The sequence below is a fragment of the Heloderma suspectum genome, chromosome 3 (genome assembly GCF_057233095.1).
Source record: "Heloderma suspectum isolate Gila_16-S chromosome 3, 16-S_ref, whole genome shotgun sequence".
NCBI classification, from domain to species: Eukaryota; Metazoa; Chordata; class Lepidosauria; order Squamata; family Helodermatidae; genus Heloderma; species Heloderma suspectum.
In genome coordinates this window covers 309,338,915-309,346,768 of record NC_139460.1, presented here as the reverse complement: position 1 = coordinate 309,346,768, position 7,854 = coordinate 309,338,915, and the positions used below count along the sequence as shown (strand labels likewise).

The 7,854-nt window shown below is 44.1% G+C and overlaps 1 pseudogene; it reads right to left on the bottom strand.

Moving 5' to 3' along the window:
- Positions 1-2,648: 2,648 nt before the first annotated feature.
- On the bottom strand, positions 2,649-3,730 carry LOC146351557 (uncharacterized; annotated as a pseudogene).
- Between the last annotated feature and the right edge of the window lie 4,124 nt (positions 3,731-7,854).

Genomic DNA, 7,854 nt, shown 5'->3' with positions numbered 1-7,854 from the left:
CTGCCTTCTCTTCTGTGTTCCAGAATGCCAGTGAATGAGCAGTTGCTGCTGGAATGTTACATTTCAAATCCAATGCACGAATTCTGCCCGTTGGAGAAACACAGAACTCGCTGAACAACTAGGCGTAGTTCAAGAGGCAAGGCGAGGCGGTCAGAAACACTAGGACTTCCCCAGGACTGTTCCTCCTGAGTCCTTCACAGTGAGTAAATGTTGCCAGTTTGGGGGACTGCATGAATTCACTGTTGTACTTATTAGATTTGTATCCTGTTTTTGGACCAGAGTTACCAAAGTGGCCTACAACATTCATAAAATACAGCAGTTCCATTCGAAAGCTGACACTTAAAAAGAAAATTAAAACCATGGAAGAGCTTACTGGAGCCTTGGGATCTGTGAAGAAAGATAAGGAGATGTGGGGGAAAGAACACAGGAACAAAGAAAGGAAGAATTAACACAGGTTGAAAATCAATTTCTTTAAATACTGAACTCAAAAAAAGAGCCAGTGAGATATAGGGTGCTGAACTAGGACCAGCCAGACCCAGGTTCAAATCCCCACTCGGTCACGATGCTCACTGGGTGGTACCCTACATTACCACATTATAAGAACACTGTACTCTGCTCTGAGCTCCTTAGAGCAGGAATGCCAACAGTTTGGGGCCTGCCCTGTGGACACATTTGGCATTTTGAAAAAGTGCCCTGGGCACCACCACAAATTGATTGCTAGGGGAGCAGGACGGGGGATCACAAAAACGTTAGGAGTGCCTCTGTGTTTGTGTGTGCTGCCCATTCTGGCTTCTCTCCCTGCCCCCCAACTCTTTTATCTCTAGACTTTTCTTCCTTCCTTCTATTCTTTTGCTCTGTAACTCCTCTTTCTTTCTTTCCTTCTTTCTTTCTTTCTTTCTTTCTTCCCTCCCTCCCTCCCTTCCTTCTGTCTCTCTGGCTGCTCTTCCTTCCATCCTTCTTTCCTCTCTCTCTCTCTCTCTCTCTCTCTGGCTCCTCTATCCCTATATCTCATTCCTCTTTCAATCTCCCCCTCCCTCTCTGGTTCATCTTTCTTCCCCCACTCTCTCTGGCTGCTTCTTTCTTCTCTCTCTCTCTCTCTCTCTCTCTGGTCCCTCTTTCATCTACCTTTCTCTGCTCTTTCTTTCTCTCTGATCTCTCTTTCTCTCTCTCCCCCCCCCCCGCCCATGCCCATGCAACTGACGTGAGCAATTTCTCCATTCATTTGCATGGGGTGAAAAAAAAAGTCTCCCGCCGAAAATTTTCTGGAGGGGGGCAACACACCTGTCAAGAACCTTGTTGCCCCAAGGGTCCTTGGTGGGGGTGGACTTTAGCCCTCCTCCAGCCATTTTTCTCCAGTGGGGCTTTTTCATGCCCCATGCAATCCTTTGAGGAATTGCTCCATAGGCTTGTATAGGCAGCAAAAGCCCCCTCCCATACATGCCTATGGAAAATTGGCTGGAGGGGGGCAAAGCTCACCCTTCCCCACTAAGGACTCTGTCATCCCAAGGGTCCTTGGTGGGGCATGCTTCCCCCCCTCTGATCCACCCTGCCCCTCCAGCCATTTATTGACAAGGAGGACTTCCTCCCACCCTGTACAAGTGAACGGAGGGGATCAATAGCTTGGCGGATGCTTCAGTGTGGCCTTGAGGGCACAGTGATGCCCAAGGGTGCCACATTGGGTACCCCTGCCTTAGAGCAAGGGCAGGATTAAAAAGGAATGTAATTTAAAACAAACAAATATGGAAACCTCTCTGAACGTAAGGGAGGGGGAGAATGGAAGGGGCAACTCCAAGCTGATCTAAGAAGCAGGTGTGCAGTAGGGATTTGCCTGCCTGCCTGCCTGCCTCTCTCTCTCTCTTTCTTTCTGTCTCTCACTCTTCTCTCTCACAGGGCAGTTGGTCTGCATGGATTATTCCCAATTAGGTGGCAGAGAGATTGTCTGGTTCCAGGCAGTCTGGTACAATTACCCTTGCCTCTTCTCCAGTGGGCATTGCTTATTATTTAGTTTAAGACTGCACAAATTGTGACCCACTAAGCCAAACACAGCATGCCTGCCATGTATTGCAGCCAGCTCAGTGCTTGACAGAAAGCCCTAGGCAAAGAGGAAAAACCAAGGTGGTTTATCAAGCCTCTGGTAGCCCCCATACATTAACTGGCCCACATGATTTGTCCTTGTGGGTCATGATTTGTGTGGTCTGAACACAGCTCACAGTCTTAACACACAAAAGTCCACTCCTGATTATCTGAGACTTTTTCCATTTCTGCAAGATATTTGGGTGGGGGGAGTCATTTTGTGGCTGCTACAGTCAGTGGTGTAGTGGTAAATTTGGAAATGCAGGAGCTCATTGTGACAGCCTCCGAGGGCAGTCCAAAAATTTCAGGCAGCTGTGTCGATCCATATCAACAAACCAGTTCTAGGAGTTTTCATCTCCACCACCAGGAGCACATCTTTCGTAAAGCGAATGGGTCTTAATTGCCCATTCCAGACCAAGTCATCCCAAATACTTTGTATTCCAACATGGAACAATACAGGGTGTTTCAAAATGATGGACCCAATTTCAAAGCAGTATATTTCACAATGGCCAGATGTTACAATTACAACAAAAGTTACAAGTGGTTTAATGAGTTATCAAGTTTTACTAACCATTTTATAAATGCTCTATGTTCCCTCCACCTGCTGTATGGACAATATCGAGACGATAGTTGAATTCATCCCAATCCCCAAACGCCTCTCCAAGTGTCTCCTTCCGCTGAAGTCACCGCTGCCATGATTCTGTTTTTGAGGTCATCCAGATTAGTCACTAATGGTGGCACAAAAACACGTTCTTTAATGTATCCCCACAAGAAAAAGTCACAGGGTGTAATGTCTGGAGATCTCGGGGGCCAAGAGTGTAGTGCCAAGTCTTGGGGTCCCGTGCGACCTATCCAACGTTGAGGCAGTGTGTCATTCAGAAAATGTTGAACCTGCAGGTGCCAGTGTGGCAGTGCTCTGTCTTGCTGAAAAATGAAGTCATTGGAATCTTCATTAAGTTGTGGAAAGAGCCAGTTCTGCAGCATTTTGAGATAAGTTTGCCCCGTAACTGTGTTTCCCTCAAAAAAGAAAGGGCCATAAACCTTTTTTGGAGAAACGGCACAAAACACGTTCACTTTCAGGGAATTACCCTCATTCTCTATCGTTTCGTGTGGATTCCCTAATCCCCATATCCGCACATTGTGACAGTTAACTTTACCGCTTAGATGAAACGTTGCTTCATCACTAAAAATCAAACACAGTAAGAAGCTGTCGTCCTCCATGTTCTGTAACACTGCCTCACTAAATTCTACATGCTTTCCTTTGTCACCTGCATGAAGAGCCTGTACCAACTGCAACCGGTATGGCCTCATGATTAAACGTTGCTTTAACACATGCCAGATAGTCGTATGAGAGATCGCAAGTTCTCGGCTGGCACGACGAGTGGACTTGTGTGGGCTATGCTGAAAACTGAAAGCTGAAAAGCGTGGGCTACGCTTGAATTCTTCTCACGTTTTCCTCTGAAGTGTGTGGTCACCCTGTGCTCTTCCCCTTACATAAACAGCCTGTTTCTTCAAATTGTCAGTACCAACGATGAATGCTCTTTGGCATTGGCGGAGCAATGCCAAAACGCCGTTGAAACGCACACTGCACCGCGATTGCGGATTCAGTCTTGCTGAAGTGCAGAATGCAAAACGCCTTGTGTTGTGGGGTCACCATCTTGCGAATGGCTGAGGCTAGGGGCTGTTTGTGCGCTGCGAAAGGCATCTAGCGGTAATCATTTGAAACTCTATGCCCCACCCTTTCAAGTGGTAAGAGTTTCATTCATGGGCAGTTCATGGTTGCAGAGATATAGCGATTTCAAATCGGGTCCATCTTTTTGAAACATATTGTTGCTCGGAAAATTCATTCCCTCCACACACACACAGCTACAGTGAGGATCGCAGCTAAGTTCAGAGGGAACAGGAAATTCAGAGGAGGATGGCAGATGACATCAGAGTCCCTGCTAATGAAAAAGTGCCAGGGCTGCATCCCTGTGAGCCTTGCCTCCACTCCACCACTGGCTACAGTGAAAGAACTGGAAGTCAGAAATCCTGGGTGATCTATTGCAAATCACCCAGGATCTATAGCAAATCACCCTGGACCTACCAGTGGATCAAGAGTGACTTCTACCCACCCCTCGATTAATCTGAACAATTCATTGACTAAAGGCTTCAGTCATAACGTTGTCATATCGATGATGATGATGATAATAATAATAATAATAATAATAATAATAATAATAAGGCAGTGCCCTCTCTTCAATCCCTGTGTATGTTCACCATTTCTCCTATGGATCCTGGGATGGGATGGATTCTGTGCACAATAAAATAAATAAATATGACTATTTTTTCCTTTATTTATTACACTTTCAAAATGTACAACATTCGTCACAATGTTGGTGGAGGGGTTAACACCCCCACTAATCCTGTGAATTCTGTTGCTTTCCACAAAATAAATAACTGAGTCTAAAAAGATTTGTCTCAGGGGCATACACAGAATATGTGGCAGAGGTGACATCTGACAAGCCTGATGTCCCAACTGTTTAGTTCAACTCCAGCCACTGGACTCCACTGTGAACATTTCCCCCATATTAATCGAAAAAGAAAGAATAGCAGTTACAAACCCATGCCTATGGAGGCCTCTCCCCTTTTCTCTCTCTGCAAAGATCTTTGATTTATATCTCCATAAGTGTCCTTTATATTCCCTCAGCTAATTTAATAATATGTAACATATCTAATTATCCTTAGCTTGCTGGTCTGATATTTATATGTGTATATATATATATATATATATATATATATATATACGAGCAGAAATAATGGCCAGGAGAAAAGAAATGTAACTTTTTCTCCCTGGTCCAATTTAGAACTCGCATGCCAACAAATTTTAAAATATTGCCACTTCTTTTCATCTTGTTTACCGGGGGGTAGGGGGGGTGGGAGGAATCACATTATAAAATCTTTTCCAGTAATCTCATCTTGAATGAGAAGAACAGAGCTTTTTTGGTCTTAGGGATGAAGATATATGTTGTTTTCCTGAGTACTGATCTGTTTTTGTATGGGGTATGGGGACAGGGGGAGGACACATCTTTAGGTTTTAAATGCTTCCAATGCAGTGGCTTCTCCAGCAACAGCACTGCAAAATTATAGAAGAGAATTTTTTTTATATAGAATGTTTATAGTTGGGGGTTTTTTCAGAGCTCATCTGCTCACTGCACAGAACAACGTGGTAAACTGACAGGGACCCTGCCATTTTAAAATGTCCCCCACATTGACAACAGCAACAACACTCATTTATGTAAATTAGAACATCGGGGAGAAAAGTTTAATATAGCCCTCTCTTATATAGATGTTTTGATAATATGCAAATTAATTAAAATTTAATCAATTAATGCGCCATTTAATTGGTTAAAAAGCAGGTGAATAATCAACAAAATTATTTAATCACTTGTCAGCACTAATTAAACTAATGTGTTGCTGTGATTTTCCTTTATAAGTAAAACACGAGGCACTTACTATCCCATTTCATGGTGTGTGGTCTGATGCATTTTCCCAGGCCCAAAGCAGAAACTCCATTTGGCACAGATTAGGGGTGGCCAGGTGTCCCACTTTACAGAATACAGTCCTCTGTTTTGGCAAGCTGGCAGAGGACAATCCTCTATTTGAAGATGTCCTCTATTTAAAGATGTCTGATTGAAAATTAAAGAACCATAAGGAGGGGGAACAGGGGCCATCAAAAGTTAGCACCTGGACAGCAAACTGAGTAGACATATAGTCACTTAGTCTTCTTCCTATGGTGAGATTTATTGCATTTCTATTTAAAATATAGGTTTTTTTCTAAATTTGCACAAATACACACATGAATTTCCATATGCAAATATTATGCAAATCACTGTTTTGACTTTGGGGGATGACGTGTTTCCTCTTTTTCGGTGATGCTTAAGTGGCCACCCTAGCACAGATCCTACAAAGGTGGAGGATCCATTGAAACAATCTACTCCAGAGGAATGTTTCAGATCTTCTCCTGCCAGGAGAAAATACTTCCACAGCCATTGTGAAGGGTAGTTGAGAAGCCCCACAAAGGCTACCATTGTAGAAGCTGGAGTCACCTTGTCGTGCATTGAAATTCCGGCGATGACATCTTGCACCCTTTTGAGCCTTGTGGAATTTTCTCGGGAAGGTCATAAAATGAAACATTACTGCACACTAACTTAAAGGTTACAAAATCATGGGCTAAAGCAGAAGCATTAGTCTGTGACAATGCTGGCGTCCTTCCAGCTGTCGGCAGGAGAGGAAATGAAAGGAAGTGCTAAGAAGGAAGAATACTTAAGTGAACATCGGTGGCTGGAGACAAATTATTTCTTTTCAGAAAATTGAAGGTGAGGTGATGGAGGCCTCATCACCCATGGTATGTGCGCATTCATAAGATCAGCTCTGCTGGATCAGACCAAAGGTCCATCTAATCCATTGTTTCATTTTCAACAGTGCCCAGTGGCAACTGGCTGCAGCAGCAACATCATCAAACTGGGCAGAAGGCTGAGGACTTTTCTCTCATTTTTGTCCCTAGCAGCTTGCACTCAGACAGAGGCACACTGTCTCTGGATACATAGATTCTATTTAGCTGTCATGGGCGATAACTGGGGATAAGATTTATCCTCCACAAGTCGAATTAATCCCTTTCCAAAGCCATCTACCTTGGTGGCCCTCCCCACACCTTGCGGTAGCGAATGATGCATCATGCGAAGTTTGCAAATAGAGGACTGTGCTCTGCAGAGTAGGACACATGGCCACCTTTGCCTCGAAGTGCAGCACTTCAGTAGTCCTCATGGAAGGAAATAGCTGCCAATCATTTATGTGGGGACAGTAAATGTACTCAGGGCCAATTGTAAACAAGACGTGGATATTCTGTGAACAGGATATTCTGCAGGGGTTCTTGTGTGAGTGTTTAAATTTAATTTAAAAGCGCTTATGGGAGTGAGGGGGCAATCCAGATCAGGACTGGGGAGAAGGTTTAAAACCTCAAACGCTGTGCCATTTTCCCCAATTTAAATCACACACCCCAAATTTGCTGTTATCTGCCCTGCAGCACAAAATATGCAGGTACCTGTATTCCCATCGTCCAGACAAACAGTAGGATTTAAATCAGGAAAATTTATATTGCTATTCTACTCTTCCTCCAATAATCTCAGAGTGGCATACAAGAATCTGCCTCCTGCCCCATTTTGTCATCAGAACAACCCTGTGAAGTTGGTTAGACTGAGAGATATCAGGGCTGTTCACACAACACACTAACTAACCCACACTCAGTGGCTGAGGGTCGGTTTTGAACCGTGGGTTATTTGTTGAACCATGAGTTAGCATGTTGTCTGAATGCAGCATGTTTTCCACAGGATGGGTTACCATTCTGTCTGAATGCAGCCAGGGTGGCTTGTTAACCATGCAGTGTGTCTTATTAACCACCCTGAACAACCCAAAAACAAATCATGGGTTTTCAAGGTGGCTTGTTTGAGAAAATAAGCCACACTGCATGGTTACATTCAGACAACGCACTAACCAATGTTTCAGCAAACAACCCACAATTCAAAGTAAAACAACCCATGGTTAGTGTGTTGTGTGAACATCCCCAGTGACTGGGGTTTGCACAGTATGCTAACCCACACTCAGTGGACCGTGGGTTGTTTGTTGAAGCATGTTGTCTGAACCCTGGACATTTTCAACAGGGTGGCTTGTTAACCATGCAGTGTGGCTTATTTTTCTCAAACAAGCCACCTTGAGAACCCATGGTTTGTTGTTGGGTGGTTC